Here is a 12930-nt window from a genome sequence, read left to right as displayed (position 1 = left end):
TTTTCAGCCTCCAGTATTTATGCTGCAGTAGTTTATGTGTCGGGGGGCTAGGGTCAGTTTATTATCTGGAGTACTTCCCCTGTCTTATCTGGTGTCCTGTGTGAATTTAAGTATGCTCTCTCTAATTCTCTCTTTCTTTCTCTCTCTCGGAGGACCTGAGCCCTAGGACCATGCCTCAGGACTACCTGGCATGATGACTCCTTGCTGTCCCCAGTCCACCTGGCCGTGCTACTGCTCCAATTTCAATTGTTCTGCCTGCGGCTATGGAACACTGACCTGTTCATCTGACGACCTACCTGTCTCAGACCTGCTGTTTTCAACTCTCTAGAGACAGCAGGAGCGGTAGAGATACACTTAATGATCGGCTATGAAAAGCCAACTGACATTTACTCCTGAGGTGCTGACTTGCTGCACCCTCGACAACTACTGTGATTATTATTATTTGACCATGCTGGTCATTTATGAACATTTGAACATCTTGGTCATGTTCTGTTATAATCTCCACCCGGCACAGCCAGAAGAGGACTGACCACCCCTCATAGCCTGGTTCCTCTCTAGGTTTCTTCCTAGTTTTTGGCCTTTCTAGGGAGTTTTTCCTAGCCACCGTGCTTCTACACCTGCATTGCTTGCTGTTTGGGGTTTTAGGCTGGGATTCTGTACAGCACTTTGAGATGTCAGCTGATGTAAGAAGGGCTATATAAATACATTTGGTTTGATTTGATATGGTAGTAGGTACCATGCGCACCGGTTTGAGTGTGTCAAGAACTGCAACACTGCTGGGTTTTTCCACACTCAACAGTTTCCTGTGTGTATCAAGAATGGTCCACCACCCAAAGGACATCCAGCTAATTTGACACAACTGTGGGAAGCATTGGAGTCAACATGGGCCAGCATCCCTGTGGAACATTTGACACCTTGTAGTCCATGCCCCAATGCATTACGGCTGTTCTGAGGGCAAAAGGGGGTGCATCTCAATATTAGGAAGGTGTTCCTAATGTTTTGTACACTCAGTGTATAGTTATATCTAAAAAGTAATAGTAAATGCTGAAATATATTTAAGTATCAAAAGTAAAAGTAGGTGCTATAAATAGTTTTAAAATCCTTATATTAAGCAAACCACATGGCTAGATGGATAGCTAAGGGCACACTCCAACACTACAAATTAAGCATTTGTGTTTTGTGAGTCTGCCAGAAAAAAAGGCAGTAGCGATGACTACATGTTATCTTGATAAGTGTGTGAATTAGACCATTTTCCTGTCCTGCGAAGCATTCGAAAGGTAACAAGCAATTTTGGGTGTCAAGAAAAATGTATGGGAGTAAAAAATCTATATTTTATTTAGGAATGTAGCTGAGTAAAAGTATGTTTTCAGAAAATACAGTATAAATAGTAAAGTAGAAGTAAAATATTGATACTTTTACTTTGTTACTTTATGCCACTGCTACGCAGATGCACTAACACAGTAGACAAAACATGCTGGTTAACAGTACAGTGAGGCAAAACTGTCAATATGATATAAATACTGGAAATTCTCTGCAATGTGAAATACATTACAGTTCCTAGTATACATGCATGCGTGTGTGTGTGCTCGTGCATGCGTGCGTGTTTGTTTACTTGCACAGATCAGATGTTTGTATTGTGATGGCAGGGGGTAAAGGTTCACCAGTGAATTGAAACAAAGGAAATAGGAAGGAAATGATGGCGGGTTGCACTCTACAACTGCCACTCTCCTTTTGTCATCACCATTTATGGAAAATTACACACACTGTTTCTATTTCTTTCTCTATTTTTCTCTCTCACCTTTCTCCTCCCCCTCTTTTGTTTTGCTGTTTTGGTCCCCAAATTGAGAGCTGTCAGTGGTCACTAGCTGGCACAGCCACAATGTACAGCCTCAAAACCTGGTTAAAATAATAATTTTGATATAATGGATGGTCATTCCTTGAATCCATAGCTCTGTCTATGAATTTGAGAGTGGTTACATTTCTCCAGGCCCATCCCTCAGCTTTTTACCAAAACAGAGGAGGCGGGGTGGCCGCTTTGTTATTGTTTCAACTAAGGATTCTAGCTTTAAGTGGTGTCAATTCAAACCGATTCAATTCCTCTGCGAATGCAAACAAAAAAACTAAGTTTGGCAAATATGTCATTGTTATTGCCATAACTCTCCTTGAGAATAAACAAAGCCGCGGGAAGTAGTTTGGGGGTGGGGGTGCTGCGATTTTTAGACGTCTATATTGGTCCGCTAATAAGGGACTAGTAAAGACCCAGCGCTTTGATTTGATTTATTACAATCTCCATTAGCTGACACCAATGGTGACAGCTAGTCTTACTGGGGTCCGACACATAATGAAAAAGACATTACAGACAATAGACTTTACAATTTACAAACATTTCAAACCATTAACATTTAGTATGTGTGTGCATCTATCAGTTACACATACAGTGCCTTGCGAAAGTATTCGGCCCCCTTGAACTTTGCGACCTTTTGCCACATTTCAGGCTTCAAACATAAAGATATAAAACTGTATGTTTTTGTGAAGAATCAACAACAAGTGGGACACAATCATGAAGTGGAACGACATTTATTGAATATTTCAAACTTTTTTAACAATAAAAAACTGAAAAATTGGGCGTGCAAAATTATTCAGCCCCCTTAAGTTAATACTTTGTAGCGCCACCTTTTGCTGCGATTACAGCTGTAAGTCGCTTGGGGTATGTCTCTATCAGTTTTGCACATCGAGAGACTGACATTTTTTCCCATTCCTCCTTGCAAAACAGCTCGAGCTCAGTGAGGTTGGATGGAGAGCATTTGTGAACAGCAGTTTTCAGTTCTTTCCACAGATTCTCGATTGGATTCAGGTCTGGACTTTGACTTGGCCATTCTAACACCTGGATATGTTTATTTTTGAACCATTCCATTGTAGATTTTGCTTTATGTTTTGGATCATTGTCTTGTTGGAAGACAAATCTCCGTCCCAGTCTCAGGTCTTTTGCAGACTCCATCAGGTTTTCTTCCAGAATGGTCCTGATTTGGCTCCATCCATCTTCCCATCAATTTTAACCATCTTCCCTGTCCCTGCTGAAGAAAAGCAGGCCCAAACAATGATGCTGCCACCACCATGTTTGACAGTGGGGATGATATGTTCAGGGTGATGAGCTGTGTTGCTTTTATGCCAAACATAACGTTTTGCATTGTTGCCAAAAAGTTCAATTTTGGTTTCATCTGACCAGAGCACCTTCTTCCACATGTTTGGTGTGTCTCCCAGGTGGCTTGTGGCAAACTTTAAACGACACTTTTTATGGATATCTTTAAGAAATGGCTTTCTTCTTGCCACTCTTCCATAAAGGCCAGATTTGTGCAATATACGACTGATTGTTGTCCTATGGACAGAGTCTCCCATCTCAGCTGTAGATCTCTGCAGTTCATCCAGAGTGATCATGGGCCTCTTGGCTGCATCTCTGATCAGTCTTCTCCTTGTATGTTTAGAGTTTAGAGGGACGGCCAGGTCTTGGTAGATTTGCAGTGGTCTGATACTCCTTCCATTTCAATATTATCGCTTGCACAGTGCTCCTTGGGATGTTTAAAGCTTGGGAAATCTTTTTGTATCCAAATCCGGCTTTAAACTTCTTCACAACAGTATCTCGGACCTGCCTGGTGTGTTCCTTGTTCTTCATGATGCTCTCTGCGCTTTTAACGGACCTCTGAGACTATCACAGTGCAGGTGCATTTATACGGAGACTTGATTACACACAGGTGGATTGTATTTATCATCATTAGTCATTTAGGTCAACATTGGATCATTCAGAGATCCTCACTGAACTTCTGGAGAGAGTTTGCTGCACTGAAAGTAAAGGGGCTGAATAATTTTGCACGCCCAATTTTTCAGTTTTTGATTTGTTAAAAAAGTTTGAAATATCCATTAAATGTCGTTCCACTTCATGATTGTGTCCCACTTGTTGTTGATTCTTCACAAAAAAATACAGTTTAATATCTTTATGTTTGAAGCCTGAAATGTGGCAAAAGGTCGCAAAGTTCAAGGGGGCCGAATACTTTCGCACGGCACTGTACATGTCAGTACATACACACAACAAGTAGGTCACATGTGGGAGAGATCCATGCACTCATGGATCTGTATTATACAGTATGTTTCCTTGAATCTGTTTTGGACCTGGGAACTGTGAAAAGACCCCTGGTGGCATGTCTGGTGGGGTAAGTGTGTGTGTCAGTCTTGTATGTAAGTTGACTATGCAAACAATTTGGAATTTACAACAAATGAATGTTTCTTATAAAACCAAGAAGAGAAGCAGTCAGCCTCAACTCATAGCCAAGAAAGACTGACATACATAGTCTTAATGTTAGCCCTCTGATTACAATGAAGAGCAAGACATGCCACTCTGTTCTGGGCCAGCTGCAGCTTAACTAGGTCTTTCTTTGCAGCACTTGACCATTAGACTGGACAATAATCAAGATAAGATAAAACTAAAGCCTGCAGGACTTGCTTTGTGGAGTGTGGTGTCAAAAAAGCAGATCCTCTAAAGCTCTGCCAAGTTGGATTGGGAGCGTCGTTTCACAGCTATTTTCAGGTCTCTTCATTGATGTTCGATCGGGTTCAAGTGGCTGGGCCACTCAAGGACATTCAGAGACTTGTTCCAAAGCCACTCCTGTGTTGTCTTGGCTGTGTGCTTAGGGTCGTTGTCCGTTTGGAAGGTGAACCTTCACCCCAGTGTGAGGTCTTAAGCACTCTGGAGCAGGTTTTCATCAATGATCTCTCTGTACTTTGCTCTGTTCATCTTTCCCTCGATCCTGACTAGTCTTCAGTCCCTGCCACTGAATAAACATCCCCACAGCATGATGCTGCCACCACCATGCTGCACCGTAGGGATGGCACCATGTTTCCTCCAGATGTGACACTTGACATTCAGGCCAAAGAGGCCAAATCTTGGTTTCATCAGACAAGAGAATCTTGTTTCTCATGGTCTGAGAGTCCTTTATGTTCCTTTTGGCAAACTTCAAGTGGGCTGTCATGTGCCTTTTACTAAGGATTGGCTTCCGCCTGGCCACTCTACCATAAAGGCCTGATTGGTGGAGTGCTGCAGAGATGGGTGTCCTTCTGGAAGGAGTTCCACAGAGGAACTCTGGACCTCTGTCAGAGTGACCTTTGGGTTTTTGGTCACCTCCATGACCATTGGGTTTTTGGTCACCTCCATGACCAAGGCCCTTCTCCACCGATTGCTCAGTTTGGCCAGATGGCCAGCTCTAGGAAGAGTCTTGGTGGTTCCAAACGTCTTATATTTAAGAATGACGGAGGCCACCGTGTTCTTGGGGACCTTCAATGCTGCAGAAATGTTTTGGTACCCTTCCCCAGATCTGTGCGTTGACACAATCCTGTCTCGGAGCTCTACGGACAATTCCTTCGACCTCATGGCTTGGTTTTTGCTCTGACATGCACTGTCAACTGTGGGACCTTATATAGACAGGTGTGTGCCTTTCCAAATCATGTCCAATCAATGGAATTTACCACAGGTGGACTCCAAAAATCTCAAGGATGATCAATGGCAACAGGATGCACCTGAGCTCAGTTTCAAGTCTCAGTTTCGAATACTTATATAAAATAAGGTATTTCTGTCATTGTTTTTTATACCTTTGCAAACATAAAAAAAAACTGTTTTCACTTTGTCATTATGGGGTATTATGTGTAGATTGATGAGTAAAAACAATAATTTAATCAATTTTAGAATAAGGCTGTAACATAACAAAATGTGGAAAAGGGGAAGGGGTCTGAATACTTTCTGAATGTCTTCCAGTCTCTTGAAATACTTTGCAAATGCAACTTATTTCTATGTGAAAACTGTAATGGTCTGTTTGTTAATTTTCCGTAGACACTCGTATCCAGAGCAACTTACAGTAGTGAGTGCATACATTGTCATACTGTTCCCCCATGGGAATCGAACCCACAACCAAGAATTTCAAGTGCCATGCTCTACCAACTGAGCAACATCATCACGTCATCACAAACCACTTGATGTCTCAATGTACTCAATTACAGTATTGGTCATTGTTTTTCTTCATGGTGATGGAAAGTCTACAGGTACAAACCTAGATGACCAGCATATGTACAATACAGTAATGTACATTTACATGAAATGGTTTGTAAGGATGGTAAATTAATACTTAAATATTTAATTTGATGTGGATGTTTTGTGTCTTTGCCCATAATTTTCACCGTTTAATGTAAATGTTTGAGGACAGGGTTTTGTTCTTTCTTTTTAATTGTTTATATATATGTTTTAGCTTTTTCAGGGTGTGCTACAGCACCCTCAGCACACCTACTTCCCGCGGCTATGGGAACTATGGGAAATCGCAAAAAGCTGCATAAACTATGTTTACATGTGTTTACCCTCCACTACACCACTGTGTGTACGGCTATGAGCATGTGTGTCTGCAAGCACCTGCATTCTATGTCCTCCACTCTCAGTGTATCACTGCAGCCCTGCAGCAAAGTAGACAGAAAACGGCAGTACATAACCATGTGTCAATACTGCACTGTGGCCTGACTGTACACCATGCAAGATGCATAATTTATTTTTTGTGTGAGCAATTGTTCGTCCTAGAATATATTGTGTAGGGAGGTACTTGAGACATCACGTTAATTAAGAGTTGAGACAGCATGAAGTGGTAAGAGATTACAGTAAATAGTACACCATTAGATAGTATTGGTAGTGTACTATGGTCTTGTTGTGTCCAGAGGATATTGGCCTCAGTCCTAAGAGTCTCTAAGAGGCTTTGAGTGGGTACTGACCAGGGGACCATCTGTCTCAATGTTCTGGACAGGGTCCTTCTGTGTATCTGGGAGATTAGCCCCCGTAGAACCAAACTAATACCTATTGCATTTTACTTTAGACTGTTCTACTCTGTTCCAGTAAATGCTCGTCCCTATATTTGCTGATGCACAATCAAGCAAGACGCGTGATCACTCTCATGGCACTTCTTGTTATTCATGGTGGCTGTTTACATAACTGCTAAAGAGTATATCTGTTGTGGAAATCATCCAATTGCACACAATAAAATAAAATTAAACAAATTGTATTTCTCCATTATTTATATAGGTAAGTCAATTAAGATCACATTTTTATTTACAATGACGACCTGTCAAAACATCCACTAACTGCTGTGTCATCATCTCCCATAATGCCCTAGGGTAGTAAGGAACCAGCTGAACCAGTTAGCCTAACCAGTGACCAGTCTGCATGTAGCCTTATGATTAACTGGTGTTTCTAAGGTTCATGGGTTCAAGTTTTACACACTACTTTAGTTCATAAGGCTATACTATACTTCTCCAACCTTGAGATTGATACATGTCATTGTAAACACAACAAATGTATGGAAGAGGCCTAGAAGACATCAGTTTTGCAGCTGTCTGCTTTTCAGGCTGAGGCTGCAGGCCACAGGATAAACATTGCTGGGATGTCTGTGGACCAAAGGCCCTTTTTTTTACATTCTTGTCTCAGACAATGCATGGAATGGTTCCTTAGGTCTGCCAGCAGCACACAGTCTATCTAGTACTGTGTTATGGTCTCTTATGGCTGTTCAGTGGAATTCAATCAAAACTGCCCTGCATGAAATTACATAGCACTTTTTGCAATTCATTTAAAAAAAATTGAAGTAATGTAAGGTAATTTGTGTGGTGTTTTCTGAGAAAACTCATTATGGTATGAATTTTCTGATGATATATTTAATCCACCTAGACAGGGAGATTCCTGTGAAGGACTGATATGGGGAAGCAGGTGAAAAAAAACATCCTCTGATTTGAAGGGGTTATTGTATCCAATCATTCCCATTGAGGAATTGTGAGAACCATATGAGAACCCATTGTGAGAAACACGTACGTCAGTGAAATAGCACAGATCGATGACACCACCCAGACAGTGCTCACCAGCCAGCACGGTAGAACATAACCATGTGTCAATACTGCACTGTGGCCTGACTGTACACCATGTCCTCTTCTTGGCTGATCTAAATACAGTGTAGTCACACTGGCCTATCAAAAATATGACCTGTCTATTATAAGTTATTGCCCATGGAACAATCCGCTCTAGTTCCATATTATCTCATCAATAATGATAGTTCCTAGAATCCCATAGTTAGAAAACAGAATCCCATAGTTAGAAAACAGAATTCCACAGTTAGAAAACAGAATCCCAGAGTTACAAAACAGAATCCCACAGTTAGAAAACAGAATTCCACAATTACAAAACAGAATCCCACAATTACAAAACAGAATCCCACAATTACAAAACAGAATCCCATAGTTAGAAAACAGAATACCATAGTTACAAAACAGAATCCCATAGTTACAAAACAGAATCCCATAGTTACAAAACAGAATCCCATAGCTAAGAACACTTGGGGCCAGTTTCCCAAACCCAGATTAAGCCTAGTCCTGGACTAAAATGCACTTTCAATGGAAATTCTCCATTGAGAATGATTTGATTTGATCCTTGCACTTCCGCGGAACCTGCCCATACTGACAGGTATATCCAGACTGTACAGTCCATAAAGATATGGTGGCATATTTTCATCATCACACAGAAACTGATGAGTGATGGACCTCACCTTCGTCACAAAGTGCACAACTGGGGCAAAGTGTAGAGGCTGACACCAAACAAGATTCCCATATCTGTTCACAACAGTCGTGAGTTTATGATTTCCACTAATGTTAAATAAGAGGGCAGTGTACTGTTTTGTTACATCATGCAGCCAGCCAAAAGATAGACCTCTAAATAGAAACAAAGAAATCTACACTGAGTGTACAAAACATTAGGAACACCGGCTCTTTCCATTACATAGACTGACCAGGTGAATCCAGGTGAAAGCTATGATCCTTGCACATCCTCATCTGCACATCTATCACCCCAATGTTAATTGCTAAATTGTAATGACTTCGCCACTATGGCCTATTTATTGCCTTACCTCCTTACTTCATTTGCACACACTGTATACAGATTTTCTATTGTGTTATTGACTGTACGTTTGTTAATCCCATGTGTAACTCTGTGTTAGGGTTTTTGTCGCACTGCTTTGCTTTATCTTGGCCAGGTCGCAGTTGTAAATGAGAACTTGTTCTCAACTGGCCTACCTGGATAAAGGTCAAATATTATTATTTTTTAAAATCCTTTATTGATGTCACTTGTTAAATCTACTTCAATCAGTGTAGATGAAGGGGAGTAGACTGGTTGAAAATATTTTTAAGCCTTAAAACAATTGAGACATGGATTGTGTATGTGTGCCATTCAGAGGATGAATGAGCAAGACAAAAGATTTAAGTGCCTTTGAACGGGGTATGATAGTAGGTGCCAGGCGCAACAGTTTGAGTGTGTCAAGAACTGCAACGCTACTGGGTATTTTTATGCTCAACAGTTTCCCAGTGGTCCACCACCCAAAGGACTTCCAGCCAACTTGACACAACTGTGGGAAGCATTGGAGTCAACATGGGCTAGCATCCCTGTGGAACGCTTACGACACCTTGTAGAGTCCATGCCCTGACGAATTGAGTCTGTTCTGAGGGCAAAGGGGGTTGCAACTCAATATTAAGAAGGTGCTAATGTTTTGTACACTCAGTGTAGATTTGGCTCAGTAGCAGACCTCCCAGTCAATCTCCCTCAGTGGTTAGTATATTCTTTACACATTAACACTATATTCCTGTGTCAGCTTGAGACACCAGTCGCCACTAGTCCTCCAACCTGGTCTCAGAGCATTTCGTATTATTCTGTACGTAAATGCTAGACACTGCGTTTAGAATACCGTTTCATATGGTATCTATTAATATTCTGGATGCCCATCACCCATTTTGTATGATATGTTACAAATTTCAAATATATTATATGGTACGAATTTTCAAAACGTACCATATGTTATAAATATAACGCAAATGTCTACCAACCTAAAGGTTGCCAAATCGAATCTCATCACGGACAACTTTAGCATTTTAGCTAATTAGCAACTTTTGAAATATTTACTACTTTTTTATCTACTTTGCAACTACTTAGCATGTTAGCTTACCCTTCCCCTAACCTTAACCCTTTTAGCCTACTCCTAAAGTTAAACCTAACCTTAACTCTAACCCATAACCCCTAGCCTAGCTAACATTAGCCAACTGGGTAACATTAGCCACCTAGCTAGACTTCGTAACATATTATACATTTTGCAAATTCGTAACGTATTGTACATTTAGCAAATTTGTAACATATAATAGGAATTTTACTTCGTAACACATCATACGAAGTAGGTGATGGATGTCCACAAATCAATATATACCATACGAAATGTAACATATCATACTAAGTGGACTGTTCGGAATTATGTACAAAATAATACGGAATGCTCTGAGACGAGGTTGAGTTCTCATCAAACTATGAACTCAGTCCCTCTGGGAGAGCATAGCAGAGAGACTCTAGTCTTGTAACCCCTGCTTCTGTCTCCTGGTCATAAACACACTAAAGCTACTGGAGGAATTAATCTAGAGAGTGCATTAGCACATTTTCTAAGAATCTAAGAGATCATCTAGAGTTTCGGGGGAAGTACTGTAACACGATAAGAAGAAACTGTATATATTGTAATATTCCCACTGAGTCCACTGTTTCCACATGAATGACAAGGTAGAATTTTAGGAAATTAACATATCCGCCATGTCTTCCCACACAATCACAAAATGACCTCTTATATTTTCAATAATGATAAGTATCCTGTTCTGAAAATGGCCGTGGACAGATTTTGTTTCGATGGGATCTCCCCAGCCATACAGACAGGTAGTCTATCCGTCAGCCAGACGCGTGATTTCCCTACTTTCCTCCTGTTATTATTCCATTTTCTAACTGCTAACGGAAGGACGCAAATAACCATGGTGAAATCTATGACTCTCCTGGGGGGAACCTTTTGTGTCAGAAACTCTGAAAAACAAGAGCTACTGGCCGCAGAGTGGGGCTCTGGGGGCTCTAGTGTTTCACGGCTCATTACCAGGTGGCCATTATGGGGATAGGACAAGATATGCCTCTCCATGAGAACCTCCTTGTGTCTCAGACTAAAAAGTACTAGTGGAGGGGGCACATTGCCCAAACTACATCTGAGAGCAAAGTGACATGTCCATAATGTAGAAGTTGTGTGAGCCTGGTACATTCTCAAGAGGCAATTGACTGAGCAGTGGTTCCCAACCAGTTAAGAATTTGTTCTTAACTGACTTGCCTAGTTAAATAATGCACATAAGGGAGTACTTCAGGGGTACTCCTGGCAGACTAAAATTCAGCTGGTGGTACAGTAAGCGAAAAAGGTTAGGCCAAGAATATATCTTTCCAGCTGATGCTGAAATCAGATTGGCCTTTCCTGCTGTGTGCTTCTTCAGATTACCTTTATTTAATGAATGTGAATATTTGTCACATCATTGATGTGTCTGTTTTCTTTCGCTACCAGTATAGCATAACAAGTTCTTGTTCCTTTGATGCCAAAATTCCAGAGACACCTCTGAACAAACATTCCTACAAATGTGTGGACATGAAAGTGTCTCAATGCCACAGACGAGCACGCACGGACACACACAAACGCTTACACGCCTACACTCCTGAAGGTAGGCTGTCACAGCCCAAAAATGAGAGTTGTGGCTGGCATTGTGGTGGAGCCTCACACTAATGTCCAGGCTGATGTCTCTCAGAGCTTACCTTCCCTCACACAACCTAGGAATGTAATGGGGAGTGTCAGAAACGATTGTCTTTGTCTTTGACACCTGCCATGTCACTAAACCAGAGCACCCAGATGTATTATGCCACTGCCAGGGAATGGGGCCACGGGCATACAGATAACATTGAGTCAATACAACCAAAGTTTGCCTTGATTTGAATCTAGCCTATACGTACTGGGTACCTCAAAATGCACTATAATAGCAGCCTTGTTTAAGCTGCAAGTTGATTACTGTAATTGAAGCTCAGTTTGATTATACTGTACCAGTCAAAAGTTTGGACACACCTACTCATTCCAGTGTTTTTCTTTATTTTGACTATTTTCTACATTGTACAATAATAGTGAAGACATCAAAACTATGAAATAATCATGTAGTAACCAAAAAAGTATTAAACAAATCAAAACACATTTTATAGTTGAGATTCTTCAAAGTAGCCACCCTTTGCCTTGATGACAGCTCTGCACACTCTTGGCATTATACCAACCAGCTTCATGAGGTGGTCACCTGGAATGCATTTCAAGTAACAGGTGTGCCTTGTTAAATGTTCATTTGTTGAATTTCTTTCCTTCTTAATGTGTTTGGGCCAATCATTTGTGTTATGACAAGGTCGAGATGGTATACAGAAGATAGCCCTTTTTGGTAAAAGACCAAGTCCATAGAACAGATCAAATAAGCAAAGAGAAACAACAGTCCATCATTACTTTAAGACATTTCAAGAACATTTAAAGTTTCTTCAACAGTGGTTGCAAAAACCATCAAGCGCTATAATGAAACTGGCTCTCATGAAGACCGTCACGGGAAAGGAAGACCCAGAGATACCTCTGCTAAAGAGGATAAGTTCATTAGTGTTAATCGCACCTCAGATTGCAGCCCAAATAAATGCTTCACAGGGTTCAAGTAACAGACACATCTCAACATCAACTGTTTAGAGGAGACTCCGTGAATCAGGCTTTCATGGTCGAATTGCTGCAAAGAAACCACTAATAAAGGACATCAATAAGAAGAAGAGAGTTGTTTTGGCCAGGAAACACGAGCAATGAACATTAGACCGGTGGAAATCTGTCCTTTGGTCTGATGAGTCCAAATTTGAGATTTTTGGTTGCAACTGCCGTGTCTTTGTGAGACACAGAGTAGGTGAACGGATGACACTGTCTATGATTTATTTAGAATTCAAGGCACACTTAACCAGCATGGCTACCACAGTAT

Source organism: Oncorhynchus kisutch, linkage group LG4 (assembly GCF_002021735.2).
Source record: "Oncorhynchus kisutch isolate 150728-3 linkage group LG4, Okis_V2, whole genome shotgun sequence".
In the NCBI taxonomy this organism is placed as follows: Eukaryota; Metazoa; Chordata; class Actinopteri; order Salmoniformes; family Salmonidae; genus Oncorhynchus; species Oncorhynchus kisutch.
Note: the sequence above shows the minus strand (reverse complement) of the source record.